Source organism: Lithobates pipiens, unplaced genomic scaffold (assembly GCF_037356315.1).
Source record: "Lithobates pipiens isolate NorthernLeopardFrog02 unplaced genomic scaffold, aLitPip1_a1.2 Scaffold_18, whole genome shotgun sequence".
In the NCBI taxonomy this organism is placed as follows: Eukaryota; Metazoa; Chordata; class Amphibia; order Anura; family Ranidae; genus Lithobates; species Lithobates pipiens.
This window is the reverse complement of record NW_027507758.1, coordinates 629,030,415-629,046,695: the sequence shown is the minus strand read 5'-3', so window position 1 is coordinate 629,046,695 and position 16,281 is coordinate 629,030,415.

Genomic DNA, 16,281 nt, shown 5'->3' with positions numbered 1-16,281 from the left:
CTAGGGTGGGATATCCAAGTCTTCCATTTTTTACTAAATGTGGTAATGGAATGATTTTTGTAAGCAAGCATTAATTCAAATTGTGCTTGTGTATTGGATCTGGTTATAACAGTAGATAGGCTGGGTGCTTCTGTAGATTTCCAGAGGTTAGCTATTGGAAGTCTTGATGCTATTTAGATGTGGACCACTATAGTTCTATGTATAATGGGATATTTCTCAAGGTCAATACCTAAAAGAGCTGAGGCTAGAGTAAGCGTGGAAAGGTTTCCTGTTATATCTGCTATAAAGGATGAAACTTGAGTTCCAAAAGCTTCTCAGGTTTTTGCAACTCCAGAGGGTATGTATAAGATTTCCAGTTTGCTCATTACACCGCCAACAAATATCAGTTGTTAGTGGGTACATTTTAGATAATTTATAAGGTGTTAAATACCACCTGTTAGTTATTTTCTGGGCATTGTCCCAGTGTTCTATGCATGAAGATGATTTGTTCATTATTTGGAGAGATTTTGTTCCACTGTTCCCAGTAGAAGTTTTGATCTAAATCTCTCTCCAATTTCAACATGTGAGCATTTTTATTGACTGGTTGGGAGGATTGTATCTCATAGAAGAAGGAAATTCCCTTCCTATTATTGTCCTTATGGTTTAGATATATATTCCCATATAATTGATGGAACTCTATTTTGTTATTGGGATTGAAGTCCTTTAGTCATTTACACTTTTTAACCACTTGACCACTGGGCACTTAAACACCCTTAATAAAACCAGACCAATTTTCAGCTTTCTGTGCTCTCACATTTTGAATGACAATTACTCAGTCATGCAACACTGGACCTAAATGAAATTTTGGTCCTTTTTTTCACACAAATAGAGCTTTCTTTTGGTGGTATTTAATCACCGCTCGTTTTTTTATTTTTTGTGCTATAAAAGAAAAAAAGACCGAAAATTCTGTAAAAAAAATGATTTTTTCTTCGTTTCTGTTATAAAATTTAGCAGATTAGTCATTTTTCTTCATAAATTTTGGCCAAAATTTATACTACTACATATCTTTGGTAAAAATAAGTACAAATTGGTGGATATTATTTGGTCTTTGTGAAAGTTATAGAGTCCACAAGCTATGGTGCCAATATCTGAAAATTGATCACACCTGAAGTACTGACGGCCTATTTCAATTCTTGAGACCCTAACATGCTAGAAAAGTACAAATACCCCCCAAATGACCCCTTTTTGGAAAGAAGACATTCCAAGGTATTTAGTAAGAGGCATGATGAGTTTTTTGAAGTTGCAATTTTTACCCACAATTCTTTGCAAAATCAAGATTTTTTTTACTTTTTTTTTTTTCACAAAATTGTCATATTATCAGTTTATTTCTCACACACAGCATATGTATACCACCAATTACACCCCAAAACACATTCTGCTATTACTCCCGAGTACGGCGATACCACATGTGTGAGACTTTATCACAGTGTGGCCACATACAGAGGCCCAACATGCAGGGAGCGCTATCAGGCGTTCTGGAGCACCCAGGACAATTCTGACATTTCCCTCCTACATGTAAAAATCATCATTTATTTGCTAGAAAATTACATCGAATCCCAAAACATTATATATTTCTTTTTAGCAAACACCCTGGAGAATACAATGGTGGTCGTTGCAACTTTTTATCTCGCACGGTATTTGCGCAGCAATTTTTTTCGAATGCTTTTTTTTGGAAAAAAAAACAATTTTGTGCTTAAAAAAAAAAAAAAACAAAACAGTAAAGTTAGCCCAATTTTTGCATAATGTGAAAGATGAAGTTACGCCGAGTAAATAGATACCCAACATGTCACTCTTCAAAATTGCACACGCTTGTGGAATGGCGCCAAACGTCGTTACTTAAAAATCCCCATAGGCGACGCTTTACATTTTTTTTACTGGTTACATGTTTTGAGTTACAGAGGAGGTCTAGGGCTAGAATTATTGATCTCACTCTAACTTTCTCAGCGATACCTCACATGTGTGGTTTGAACACCGTTTTTATATGTGGGCGGGACTTACGTATGCGTTCGCTTCTGCATGCGAGCACAGGGGTCCTTTAAAAAAAAAAAAATTCTTATTGTTCATTTTATTTTATTTATTTTAGTTTGACATTTTTTTCCACAAAAATAAATTTTTTGATCACTTTTGTGATGTAAACATCCCTTGTAATAGGAATATGGCATGACAGGTCCTCTTTACAGTGAGATATGGGGTCAATAAGACCCCACATCTCACCTCTAAGCTGGGAAGCCTGAAATAAAAATAAAAAAAAAGATTCTGGCTTTGATTGTATTGGCGAGTCGGTAGAAGCACCGGAGGGCGGCGGGAGGGGGGGGATGTCTATGGCTGGGTATTGCAGGGTATCACCGAGTATGGCTGGGTATCTCCGAGTATGGCTGGGTATCTCCGAGTATGGCTGGGTATCTCCGGGTATGGCAATTTATGGCAGGGTTTGCAGAGTATTGGCAGGGTATTGCAGAGTATTGGCTGGAATTGTACTGCAGAGTATTGGCGGGTACTGCAGAGTATTAGCGGGTATTGCAGAGTATTGGCGGGTATTGCAGAGTATTGCAGAGTATTAGCTGGTATTGCAGAGTATTGGCGGGTATTGCAGAGTATTAGCTGGTATTGCAGAGTATTGGTGGGTATTGCAGAGTATTAGCGGGTATTGCAGAGTATTGGCGGGTATTGCAGAGTATTAGCTGGTATTGCAGAGTATTGGCGGGTATTGCAGAGTATTAGCTGGTATTGCAGAGTATTGGCAGGTATTGCAGAGTATTAGTGGGTATTGCAGAGTATTGGCAGGTATTGCACAGTATTAGCGGTTATTGCAGAGTATTGGTGGGTATTGCAGAGTATTGGCTGGCATTGCAGAATATTAGCGGGTATTGCAGAGTATTGGTGGGTAATGCAGAGTATTAGCTGGCATTGCAGAGTATTGGTGGGTATTGCAGAGTATTAGCTGGCATTGCAGACTATTGGCGGGTATTGCAGAGTATTAGCTGGTATTGCAGAGTATTGGCAGGTATTGCAGAGTATTAGCGGGTATTGCAGAGTATTGGCGGGTATTGCAGAGTATTGGTGGGTATTGCAGATTATTAGCGGGTATTGCAGAGTATTGGTGGGTATTGCAGAGTATTAGCTGGCATTGCAGAGTATTGGTGGGTATTGCAGAGTATTAGCTGGCATTGCAGAGTATTGGTGGGTATTGCAGAGTATTAGCTGGCATTGCAGAGTATTGGTGGGTATTGCAGAGTATTAGCTGGCATTGCAGAGTATTGGCTGGTATTGCAGGGAATTGAGGGGTTAATTTTCGGTGAGCAGCGATGTGGGCACTGCAGATGCAGCCCACAGCGCTGCTGACACCGATCTCTTCCCCCTCCGCTGTACCGATCGGTACTTAGAGGGTGATCACTCCGTCATTTGACGGAGCGATCACGTGGTAAACGGCCGCGATGAGCGGCCGTTTACCGTGATTCGTGATCCGCGAAAGATCTGGATAGCATACCTGAAGAAAAAACTTTTGCAGTAAGGTAAGAATATAATGCCATAATGGCAGAGTGAATGAAGCCCTGAATGCCAAATTTGGATAGGGTTTTTGAAATATATTCCCAGTGCATTCTATCGAATGCTTTCTCAGCATCTAATGCTAGGAGTAGGGAGGGTATTCGGTCATTATGTATCATACTGATAATGTTTAACATCCTTCCGGTACTATCGGGTGCTTGCCTCCCTTTAACAAAGCCTACTTGGTCAGGTTTAATTAATGAGGGGGTTATATTGACTAATCTATTGGCCAGTATTTTTGCATATATTTTAAGATCGGAATTTAGTAAAGATATGGGTCTATAATTTAAGGGGGGCGTAGGGTCTTTTCTTGATTTTGGTAATGTTATTATTATGGCCTCTAGAAGTTCTTTTGAGAAGGTTTTTGAGTTTGCTGCTTGATTAACTAGTTGCTGACCGCCGGCCGTCAAATGACGGCCAGGCGGCGCACCTATTGCGGCGGGAGGCCGTCATATGATGGCCTCCTGTTTAAACAGGGAATGCGCGCGATCGTCCGCGAGCATCCCTGTTTATTCGGTGGCGGCGTGTCACGGAGACACCGCTCGCCACCGAAGGGGGTGAACAGCCATTGGTTATGGCTGTTTACCACGTGATGGTCACAGATGGTCACTCCCCGGCTGTGCACGGCGCATGCGCGCGAGCGCGCTGCGCGTGCACGTTGGTGGCGCCGTGTTCCCCGGGAACACTGCTCGTCACCAACGCTGGTAAACAGCCATTGGCCGGCTGTTTACCCACGTGATCGGCTGTGATCCTTTCACAGCCGATCACTAAAATGTAAACAAACCGCGGTAACGAGATGTTACCGGGTTGTTCTCCTCCTCACACACCGATCGTGTGTGAGGAGGAGATTGCGGTAACATCCCGTTACCGCCCAGTGTACACCAATCACACTGATTGCCCCCCCCCCAATAAAGAGGACCTGTCACCACCCCTCATAGTACCTGTCAATCACAGTCCATCAGAGTACCTGTCACAGTCCATCAGAGTATTTGAGTACCTGTCCCAGCCCATCAGAGTACCCGAGTACCTGTCCCGGCCCATCAGAGTACCCAAGTACCTGTCACGGCACATCAGAATACCTGTGTACCTGTCACAGTCCATCAGAGTACCCGAGTACCTGTCACAGTCCATCAAGGTACCCGAGTACCTGTCACAGTCCATCAGGGTACCCGAGTACCTGTCACAGTCCATCATGGTACCCAAGTATCTGTCACGGTTCAACAGTGTACCCGAGTACCTGTCACAGCCCATCAAAGTACCCGAGTACCTGTCACGGCCCATCTGAGTATCCGAGTACCTGTCACGGCCCATCAGAGTACCCGAGTACCTATCACGGCCCATCAGAGTACCCGAGTACCTGTCACGGCACATCAGGGTACCCGAGTACCTGTCACGGCACATCAGGGTACCCGAGTACCTGTCACGGCACATCAGGGTACCCGAGTACCTGTCACGGCACATCAGAATACCTGAGTACCTGTCACAGTCCATCAGAGTACCCGAGTACCTGTCACAGTCCATCAAGGTACCCGAGTACCTGTCACAGTCCATTAGGGTACCCGAGTACCTGTCACAGTCCATCATGGTACCTAAGTATCTGTCACAGTTCCACAGTGTACCCGAGTACCTGTCACAGCCCATCAAAGTACCCGAGTACCTGTCACGGCCCATCAGAGTACCCGAGTACCTGTCACGGCCCATCTGTGTACCCGAGTACCTGTCACGGCCCATCAGAGTGCCCGAGTACCTATCATGGCCCATCAGAGTACCCGAGTACCTGTCACGGCACATCAGGGTACCCGAGTACCTGTCACAGCCCATCAGGGTACCCGAGTACCTGTCACGGCACATCAGAATACCTGAGTACCTGTCACAGTCCATCAGAGTACCCGAGTACCTGTCACAGTCCATCAAGGTACCCGAGTACCTGTCACAGCCCATCAGAGTACCCGAGTACCTGTCACAGCCCATCAGAGTACCCGAGTACCTGTCACAGTTCATCTGAGTACCCGAGTACCTGTCACAGTTCATCTCAGTACCCAAGTACCTGTCACAGTCCATATGAGTACCTGTCACTGCCCTTCAGAGTACCCAAATACCAGTCACCAAGCCATCAGAGTACCTGTCACCAGGCCATCAGAGTACCCCAGTACCTGTCACCAGGCCATCTGAGTACCCCAGTACCTGTCACCAGGCCATCTGAGTACCCGAGTACCTGTCACCAGGCCATCTGAGTACCCGAGTACCTGTCACAGTTCATCTGAGTACCCGAGTACCTGTCACAGTTCATCTGAGTACCCGAGTACCTGTCACAGTTCATCTGAGTACCTGTCACAGTTCATCTCAATACCCGAGTACCTGTCACAGTCCATATGAGTACCTGTCACTGCCCTTCAGAGTACCCAAATACCAGTCACCAAGCCATCAGAGTACCTGTCACCAGGCCATCAGAGTACCCAAGTACCTGTCACCAGGCCATCAGAGTACCCGAGTACTTGTCACCAGGCCATCAGAGTACCCGAGTACTTGTCACCAGGCCATCAGAGTACCTGAGTACTTGTCACCAGGCCATCAGAGTACCCGAGTACCTGTCACCAGGCCATCAGAGTACCCGAGTACCTGTCACAGCCCATCAGGGTACCCGAGTACCTGTCACGGCACATCAGAATACCTGCGTACCTGTCACAGTCCATCAGAGTACCCGAGTACCTGTCACAGTCCATCAAGGTACCCGGGTACCTGTCACAGCCCATCAGAGTACCCGAGTACCTGTCACAGCCCATCAGAGTACCCGAGTACCTGTCACAGCCCATCAGAGTACCCGAGTACCTGTCACAGTTCATCTGAGTACCCGAGTACCTGTCACAGTTCATCTGAGTACCCGAGTACCTGTCACAGTTCATCTCAGTACCCAAGTACCTGTCACAGTCCATATGAGTACCTGTCACTGCCCTTCAGAGTACCCAAATACCAGTCACCAAGCCATCAGAGTACCTGTCACCAGGCCATCAGAGTACCCCAGTACCTGTCACCAGGCCATCTGAGTACACGAGTACCTGTCACCAGGCCATCTGAGTACCCGAGTACCTGTCACAGTTCATCTGAGTACCCGAGTACCTGTCACAGTTCATCTCAATACCCGAGTACCTGTCACAGTCCATATGAGTACCTGTCACTGCCCTTCAGAGTACCCAAATACCAGTCACCAAGCCATCAGAGTACCTGTCACCAGGCCATCAGAGTACCCGAGTACTTGTCACCAGGCCATCAGAGTACCCGAGTACTTGTCACCAGGCCATCAGAGTACCCGAGTACTTGTCACCAGGCCATCAGAGTACCCGAGTACCTGTCACCAGGCCATCAGAGTAACCGAGTACCTGTCACCAGGCCATCAGAGTACCCAAGTACCTGTCACCAGGCCATCAGAGTACCCGAGTACCTATCTCCAGCCCATCAGAGTACCCCAGTACCTATTTGCAGCCCATGTCTCATAGAATATACGTTGGGGTGTTTGCTTTCCAAAATGGGGTCATTTTGTGGGTAATTTCACTGTCCTGTGGTCCAGGACCTTCAAAAGTGTGATAGGTAGGAATGAAATGAGATGTGTCATTTATGCTCCTAGAACGCCTGAACGTACTACTTCAATGTTCGGCCTCTCTATGTGGCCAGGCTGGGTAAGAGTCCTACACATGTGGTATTGCCATACTCGGGAGGAGTAGCAGAATGTGTTTTGGGTTGTAATTTTTGCTATATACATGCTATGTGTTAGAAATATCTCATAAATTTACAATTTTGTGTAAAAAAAAATGCGTTTTAATTTTTTTCCACATATTCAAAAAACTTCTGGAAAAAAAATAACCATTCAAAAGACTCATTATGCCTCACAGATTATACGTTGGGATGTTTGCTTTCCAAAATGGGGTCATTTTATGGGCAATTCCATTGTCCTGGTACTCCAGGGCCTTCAAAAGTGTAATAGGTGGTTGAGAAATGAGATGCGTAATTTTTGTTCGTAGAACGTCTGAAGGTACTACATCAATATTGGTGCTCTGTATGTGGCCAGGCTGTGTAAAAGTCTCACACATGTGGTATCGCCGTACTCGGGAAGAGTAGTAGAATGTGTTTTGGGGTGTAATTTGTTGTATGCATATGTTGTGTGTGAGAAATAACCTGATAATATGACAATTTTGTAAAAAAAAATAATAATAAAAAAAAATCTTCATTTTGCAAAGAATTGTGGGAAAAAATGACAACTTAAAAAAACTCACCATGCTACTTACTTAATACCTTGGAATGTCTACTTTGTAAAAAGGGGTCATTTGGGGGGTATTTGTACTTTCCTGACTTGTTAGTGTCTCAAGAAATGAGACTCACCTGATGTACTGAAGGCCTGATCAGAAGTGATCAATTTTCAGTGATTGGCACCATAGTTTGTAGACTCTATAACTTTCACAAAGACCAAATAATATATACTAATGTGGGTTATTTTTACCAAAGATATGTAGCAGTATAAATTTTGGCCAAAATGTATGAAGAAAAATTACTAATTAGCAAAAATTTAGGACAAAAACAAAGAAAAAGGCATTTTTTTCACAAAATGTACGTTTTATTTTATTTATAGCACAAAAAATAAAAAACTCACTAGTGATTAAATACCACTAAAAGAAAGCTCTATTTGTGTGGAAAAAAGGACGCAAGTTTCATATGGGTACAGTGTTGGATGACTGAGTAATTGTCATTCAAACTGTGAGAGCGCTGAAAGCTGAAAATTGGTCTGGTCAGGAAGGGGGTGTAAGTGCACTGCATTGAGGAGGTTAAACATTTTGGACAGATATGGAGTTAAGCTATCTTTGAAGGCTAAGTAATATTCTGCTGATAGGCCATCAACTCCTGGTGCTTTATTTTTGGGTAAATCATTTATGACCTTTATCATTTCTTCATTGGTTTATTTAGTTGATCTAAAGACATGGGGTCAATGGAGGGTAGAGTGACATTGTCTAGGAATGCTATAATTTTGTTGGTGTCCGGTTGGGGGATAATTTTATCATCTTTTAGGTTTTATAACGCCTCATAGTATAGTGAAAATGTGTCTACTATTTCTTGGGGATTAAGTATTACTTTGCCTGAGTTGTGATTGATTAATTTCAGGATTTTATTTTTTTTGTTGACGTTGGCGTAGTTGAGAAGCTAGTAATTTACCCGCTCTGTTTCCTTGGGAGTAATATTTGAAATTAATTTTTTTTAAGTATTTACAGGCATACCCCACTTTTAACCACTTAAGGACCGCCGCATGCCAATGTACATCATCACAATGGCACCGACAGGCACAAGCACGTACATGTACGTGCTTGCCTTCCAGCGGGTGGGGGGTCCGATCGGACCCCCTCCCGCTGGATGCGGCGGTCCGTTTCGCTTCAGGAGCGATCCGGGATGAGGGGATGGCCGTTGGTTTCTGGCCACCCCCTCTCGATCACTCCTGGCGAATGAGAAGCTTCCTCCCACTGTGTATAGTAAACACAGGCAGGGAGGAAGTGATGTCATTCTCCTCGGGGCGGTCTTTTTGACCGGACTACGAGGAGAAGTGAAAGTAAGTGTGCACCAACACTACACTAACACGTAGGTACACACAGGCACACAACCCCCCCGATCACCCCCCTCCCGATCGCCCCCCCCCCCCAGTCACAGTGTCACTGATTGCAGTGATCATTTATTTACTGATCACTGCATTCAGTGTCAGTTGTGACAGTAAAAACTGTCAGGGCAGTTAGTGTTAGGTGATTGCCCCTAGAGTTAACCCTTTCACCCCCTTTTGCCAGTGTCACTAAGCGATCATTTTTCTGATCGCTGCATTAGTGTCGCTAGTGTTGCTAGGTAGCTAGTTATTTTTTTAGGGTCACCGCCAGTTTTTTATAGCGCTAGGTACCACGATATACTACCCAATAACGGTTTTAACCCCCTGATTGCCCCTAGTTAACCCTTTCACCCCCTTTTGCCAGTATCACTAAGCGATCGTTTTTCTGATCGCTGCATTAGTGTCACTGATGCCGCTAGGTAGCTAGTTATTTTTTTAGGTTCACCGCCAGGTTTTTATAGCGCTAGGTACCCCGATATACTACCCAATATTGTTTTTAACCCCCTGATTGCCCCTAGGTAACTCTTGCACCCCCTTTTGCCAGTGTCACTAAGCGATCATTTTCCTGATCGCTGCATTAGTGTCACTGATGCCGCTAGGTAGCTAGTTATTTTTTTAGGTTCACCGCCAGGTTTTTATAGTGCTAGGTACCCCGATATACTACCCAATAATGGTTTTAACCCCCTGATTGCCCCTAGTTAACCCTTTCATCCCCTTTTGCCAGTGTCACTAAGCGATCATTTTTGTGATCGCTGCATTAGTGTCACTAGTGTCGCTAGATATTTTTTTAGGTTCACCGCCAGGTTTTTATAGCGCTAGGTACCCCCATATACTACCCAATAATGGTTTTAACCCCCCGATTGCCCCTAGTTAACCCTTTCACCCCCTTTTGCCAGTGTCACTAAGCGATCATTTTTCTGATCGCTGCATTAGTGTCACTAGTGTCGCTCTGTAGCTAGTTATTTTATTAGGTTCACCGCCAGGTTTTTATAGCGCTAGGTACCCCCATATACTACCCAATAATGGTTTTAACCCCCTGATTGCTCCTCGTTAACCCTTTCACCAGCGATTACAGTATAAGTGTCACTGGTGACGCTGGTTAGCCAGTTAGTTATTTAGGTTCCCCGTCAGGTTTTTATATAGCGCCAGGTACCCCCATATACTACCTAATAAAAATTTGAACCCCCTGATTGCCCCTAGTTAACCCTTTCACCAGTGATCACCGTATAAGTGTTACGGGTGACTCTGGTTAGTTTTCTTTTTATAGTATCAGGGCACCCACCATTTATTACCCAATAAAGGTTTAACCCCCTGATCACCCGGCGGGTGATATCAATTAGGTTTTTAAGGTTAGGGTCTGCGTCGCCCCAGGCAGCGCTAGGTTAGTGCCAGTACCGCTAACACCCACGCGCAAAGCATAAACTTCCTGTAGTGGTATAGAATCTGAACAGATCAATATCTGATCTGATCAGATCTATACTAGCGTTCCCAGCAGTTTAGGGTTCCAAAAAAACGCATTGTTAGCAGGATCAGCCCAGATACCTGCTAGCACCTGCGTTTTGCCCCTCTGCCCAGCCCACCCAAGTGCAGTATCGATCAATCACTGTCACTTACAAAACACTAAACACATAACTGCAGCGATCGCAGAGTCAGGCCTAATCCCTGCGATCGCTAACAGTTTTTTTTGGTAGCGTTTTATATTTAAATCCGGCAGGCAGTGCTTGGTTTTCGGGGTCCCGTACGTGCCTAGGCTCCCAAAAAGTCCCCCACATGTGGTATCCCCGTACTCGGGAGAAGCAGGAGAAATTATTTTTGGGTGTAATTTGACTTAGGCCCATAGCATGTGTGAGCAATATATCATTTAGTGACAACTTTGTGCAAAAAAAAAAAATGTAATATTCCTGCAACTTGTGGCAAAATATAAAATATTTAATGGACTCAACATGCCTCTCAGTAAATAGCTTGGGGTGTCTACTTTCCAAAATTGGGTCATTTGGGGGGGTTTGTGCTATTTTGGCATTTTATGGCCTTCGAAACTGTGATAGGTAGTGAGGAGTGAAATCAAAAATGTGCACCCTTAGAAACCCTGAAGGCAGTGATTGGTTTTGGGGTGCCGTACGCGGATAGACTCCCAAAAAGTCCCACATATGTGGTATCCTTGTACTCAGGAGAAGCAGCAGAATATATTTTGGGGTGCAATTCCACATACAACTATGGCATGTGTGAGCAATATATCATTTAGTGACAACTTTTTGTAAACTTTTTTTTTTTTTTTTTGTGTCATTCAATCACTTGGGACAAAAAAAATATTCAATGGGCTCAACATGCCCCTCAGCAATTTCCTTGGGGTGTCTACTTTCCAAAATGGGGTCATTTGGGGGGGTTTTGTGTTATTTTGGCATTTTATGGCCTTCGAAACTGTGATAGGTAGTGAGGAGTGAAATCGAAAATTTGCACCCTTAGAAATCCTGAAGGCAGTGATTGGTTTTCGGGGTGCCGTACGCAGCTAGACTCCCAAAAAGTCCCACATATGTGGTATCCTCGTACTCAGGAGAAGCAGCAGAATATATTTTGGGGTGCAATTCCACATATAACTATGGCATGTGGGAGCAATATATCATTTAGTGACAACTTTTTGTAAACCTTTTTTCTTTTTTTTTGTGTCATTATTCAATCACTTGGGACAAAAAAAAAATATTCAATGGGCTCAACATGCCCCTCAGCAATTTCCTTGGGGTGTCTACTTTCCAAAATGGGGTCATTTGGGGGGGTTTTGTGTTAGTTTGGCATTTTATGGCCTTCGAAACTGTGATAGGTAGTGAGGAGTGAAATCAAAAATTTGCACCCTTTGAAATCCTGAAGGAAGTGATTGGTTTTCAGGGTTATAAAGGTTTTAACCCCCTGATTGCCCCTAGTTAACCCTTTCACCCCCTTTTGCCAGTGTCACTAAGTGATCGTTTTTCTGATCGCTGCATTAGTGTCACTGGTGCCGCTAGGTAGCTAGTTTTTTTTAGGTTCCCCGACAGGTTTTTATAGCATTAGGTACCCCCATATACTACCCAATAAAGGTTTTAACCCCCTGATTGCCCCTAGAGTTAACCCTTTCACCAGCGATCACCGTATAAGTGTCACTGGTGATGCTGGATAGCCAGTTAGTTATTTAGTTATCCTGAAGGCGGTGCTTGGATTTCGGGGTCCTGTACACGGCTAGGCTCCCAAAAAGTCCCCCACATGTGGTATCCCCGTACTCAGGAGAAGCAGCAGAATTTATTTTGGGGTGTTATTTCACTTATGCCCATAGCATGTGTGAGCAATATATCATTTAGTGACAACTTTGTGCAAAAAAAAAAAATTGTAATATTCCTGCAACTTGTGGCAAAATATAAAATATTTCATGGACTCAACATGCCTCTCAGTAAATAGCTTGGGGTGTCTACTTTCCAAAATGGGGTCATTTGGGGGGTTTTGTGCTATTTTGCCATTTTATGGCCTTCGAAACTGTGATAGCTAGTGAGGAGTGAAATCAAAAATTTGCACCCTTAGAAATCCTGAAGGCAGTGATTGGTTTTCGGGGTGCCCTACACGACTAGGCTAGGCTCCCAAAAAGTCCCACATATGTGGTATCCTTGTACTCAGGAGAAGCAGCAGAATATATTTTGGGGTGCAATTCCACATATAACTATGGCATGTTTGAGCAATATATCATTTAGTGACAACTTTTTGTAAACTTTTTTTTTTTTTGTGTCATTATTCAATCACTTGGGACAAAAAAAAAATATTCAATGGGCTCAACATGCCCCTCAGCAATTTCCTTGGAGTGTCTACTTTCCAAAATGGGGTCATTTGTGGGGGGTTTGTACTGCCCTGCCATTTTAACACCTCAAGAAATTAGATAGGCAGTCGTAAATTAAAAGCAAACCAATAAATATACGCTTATTGACATTTTTTTTACTAAAGACATGTGGCTGAATAAATTTTGCCCTAAATGTATGACTAAAATTGACTATTCGATTACAAAAAGTAGAAAATATATTTTTTTCTCAAAATTTTCGGTCTTTTTCCATTTATATTGCAAAAAATAAAAATCGCAGAGGCAATCAAATACCATCAAAAGAAAGCTCTATTTGTGGGAAGAAAGGGACGCAAATTTTGTTTGGGTACAACATTGCACGACCGTGCAATTACCAGTTAAAGCAGTGCAGTGCGAAATTGTAAAAAGACCTCTGGTCCTTAGGCTGAAAATTGGTCCGGGGTTGAAGTGGTTAAAGCGGGAGTCCGCCGGGACTCCGCGTTTTTTTTTTTTTTTTTAAAAGCCAGCAGCTACAAATACTGCAGCTGCTGACTTTTAAAATAGTGACACTTACCTGTCCAGCGCGCCCGCGATGTCGGCACCCGAAGCCGATCTCTAGATCGTCTCTCGGGTGCTGCCGCCGCCATCTTGGGTATGGGAATCAGGAAATGGAGCCTTTCGGCTTCATTTCCCGGTTCCCTACTGCGCATGCGCGAGTCGCGCTGCGCAATAAGGACGGTCCCCGCTGCCTCTGGGAGCTGTGTGTTTCCCAGCAGGCAGCGGGGCACTTGCGGAAAGGGGTGTAACCTACGCCCCTTTCCGCAGAGAGCTATCCGGGAAGTGGGTGCAGATACCTGTACTGTACAGGTATCTGCACCCCCCACAATTGGCACCTTTCAGGGGGGAGGGTTCCAATGAGCGGAAGGTCCACTTTAGGGTGGACCTCCGCTTTAAGTACACAATGTGGTTTATTTACTAAATCTGTAAAGTGCAAAATCAAGCTCCCTTCTGCATAGAAACCAATCAGCTTCTAACCTCAGCTTGTTCAATTAAAGTGGAGGGCCACCCTGAAAACAAAAATTTTTTAAAAATTACAAAAAAATCTAAAAAAAAAAATGAAAAAATTATTTATTTTTTTACTTACCAGAAATGCCTGTTGCTAGGCACATAATCCTAATCTTCCTCTTCCTCCTCCGCGGAGATCTTCTGTCTTCTCTCTTCGTCGCGGCATCTTCTGGGTAATGGGTCGTGCTGTGTTCTGGGAACTGTGTGTTCCAGAACACAGCGCGTCCCATTCAGAAAGCGCTGCGGGACTCGTGCATGCGCAGTAGCTGCGGGACTCGCGCATGCGCAGTAGGAAACGGGCAGTGAAGCCATAAGGCTCCACTGCCTGTTTCCCTTAGAGGGAATGGCGGCGCCGGGACCCGAGAGCCGAGGGACGGGTCGGCCTCGGGCGGCCGACATCGCAGGCGCCCTGGACAAGTAAGTGTGTTTATTAAGTCAGCAGCTGCAGTGTTTGCAGCTGCTGACTTTTTTTTTTTTTTAAACGGCCCTCCTCTTTAAGCTTTGGTAATAAAACCTGGAAGCTCATTGGTTTCTATGCAGTAGTCAGCCTGATTTTGCACTTTCCAGCTTTAGTAAATAAACCCCATTGTGTACTTAAAAGCGGGGTATGCTTGTATCATGATCAGTAATTAGGACAGATCTGAGTTCAACTCTAAGGTTACTAAAGTGACGTTCTAAATTTATATCTTGGGTTTTTTTTTAATGTGAGTCTTCCAGATTGGATATATCCTTTAGTAGTGTGTTTATTTTGTTCTTTTAAATTTTTTTTTTTTCCTGGCAGCTATCTGTATTAGTAGGTCTCTAGCATAGGCTTTGTGAGAGCACCATAGTGTAGAGTCATGAACTGAACCATTATCATTCAATATAAAATATTCCTCAATGCTTTTCTTCATCACCGACCGATGTTTCTCCTGAGAAAGAATAAATGTATTATTCCTCCATAAGTAATTATTGGGGCAAATTTGGTTAGGTTTGATTTCAAGTGTAATTGGTGCGCGATCTGACCACGTTAAGTTGTGGATGTTAGCATTTGTAATTTTTGGGAGGAGATTTTTGTCTGTGATGAAGTAGACCAGGGGTGTCCAAACTACGGCCCTCCAGTTGTTCAGGAACTACAATCCCCATCATGCCTAGTCATGTCTTTGAATGTCAGAGTTTTACAATGCCTCATGGGATGTGTAGTTCTGCAACAGCTGGAGGGCCGTAGTTTGGACACCCCTGAAGTAGACTATTCTGGAATAAGACTTATGAACGCTAGAAAAAAAAGTAAAGTCCTTTTCTGTTGTGTGTAAACATCTCCAGGGGTTGTACATATCTTCGGCTGAAAAGATGTTGGCCAATCCTTTTCTGGGGGTTTTTCCTTTCTTGGATGTGTCCATGTCCGGATCCATTGGCGCATTAAAGTCTCCACAAACAATGAGGGGTCCCTTCTGTATTTTTTTTGTTTTCTTTATCACTTTCCGAATGAATTGGTGAGGGTTTTTATTAGGAGCATAGATATTGACAATTGTATATCCTGTATTGCAGGGGTGCCCAACCTTTTGAAGAGCGAGGGCCATATAAGCAACTTGGTAACCGGTCGGGGGCCACAATGAGCGGAGCGGGTGGATGGCATGTCCGTATCCACTCTGCATTTGGAGAGCAGACATGGACGCAGCCCATGATACTTTTTAGCGGATCGTATTGGAGGTACAACACAAGTCGGTTTATGTCTGCCACTACTTAGAGGTGAATGGAGGGTCCAATTGGTCAGACTGTCAGAACTGACCATGTGAAAGGGGTCCAAGGTTGCTTTCACACTGATCCGCTGCGGTTTACCCGCACCCCGTGTGCAACGCAGTGTACCTTTGGCTTTCCTGCAGTTTGCAATAGACTTCTATTATATTCTGCAGGTTTGGTGCACTTTCAGAAAGCTCACCAAACTCGCAGGTAATAATAGAAGTCTATGGCTCAGTGCAGGTAATTGCTCTGCATCTGCGGATCAGTTTGAAAGCAGCCCAGTAACCACTGCAGAAAAGCTATGCCCATATATACACTATGGTTTTAGTAATAAACTGACCTTTAATAGCAGTATTCTTTCTATTCTATCCCAGAGCAGGAGGTCGCGGGCCACAACAGAGGGCTCCACAGGCCACATGTGGCCCCTGGGCCACTGGTTGGGCACCCCTGCTGTATTGTCTAATGAGGCTACCAGAATTATGAATCTTCC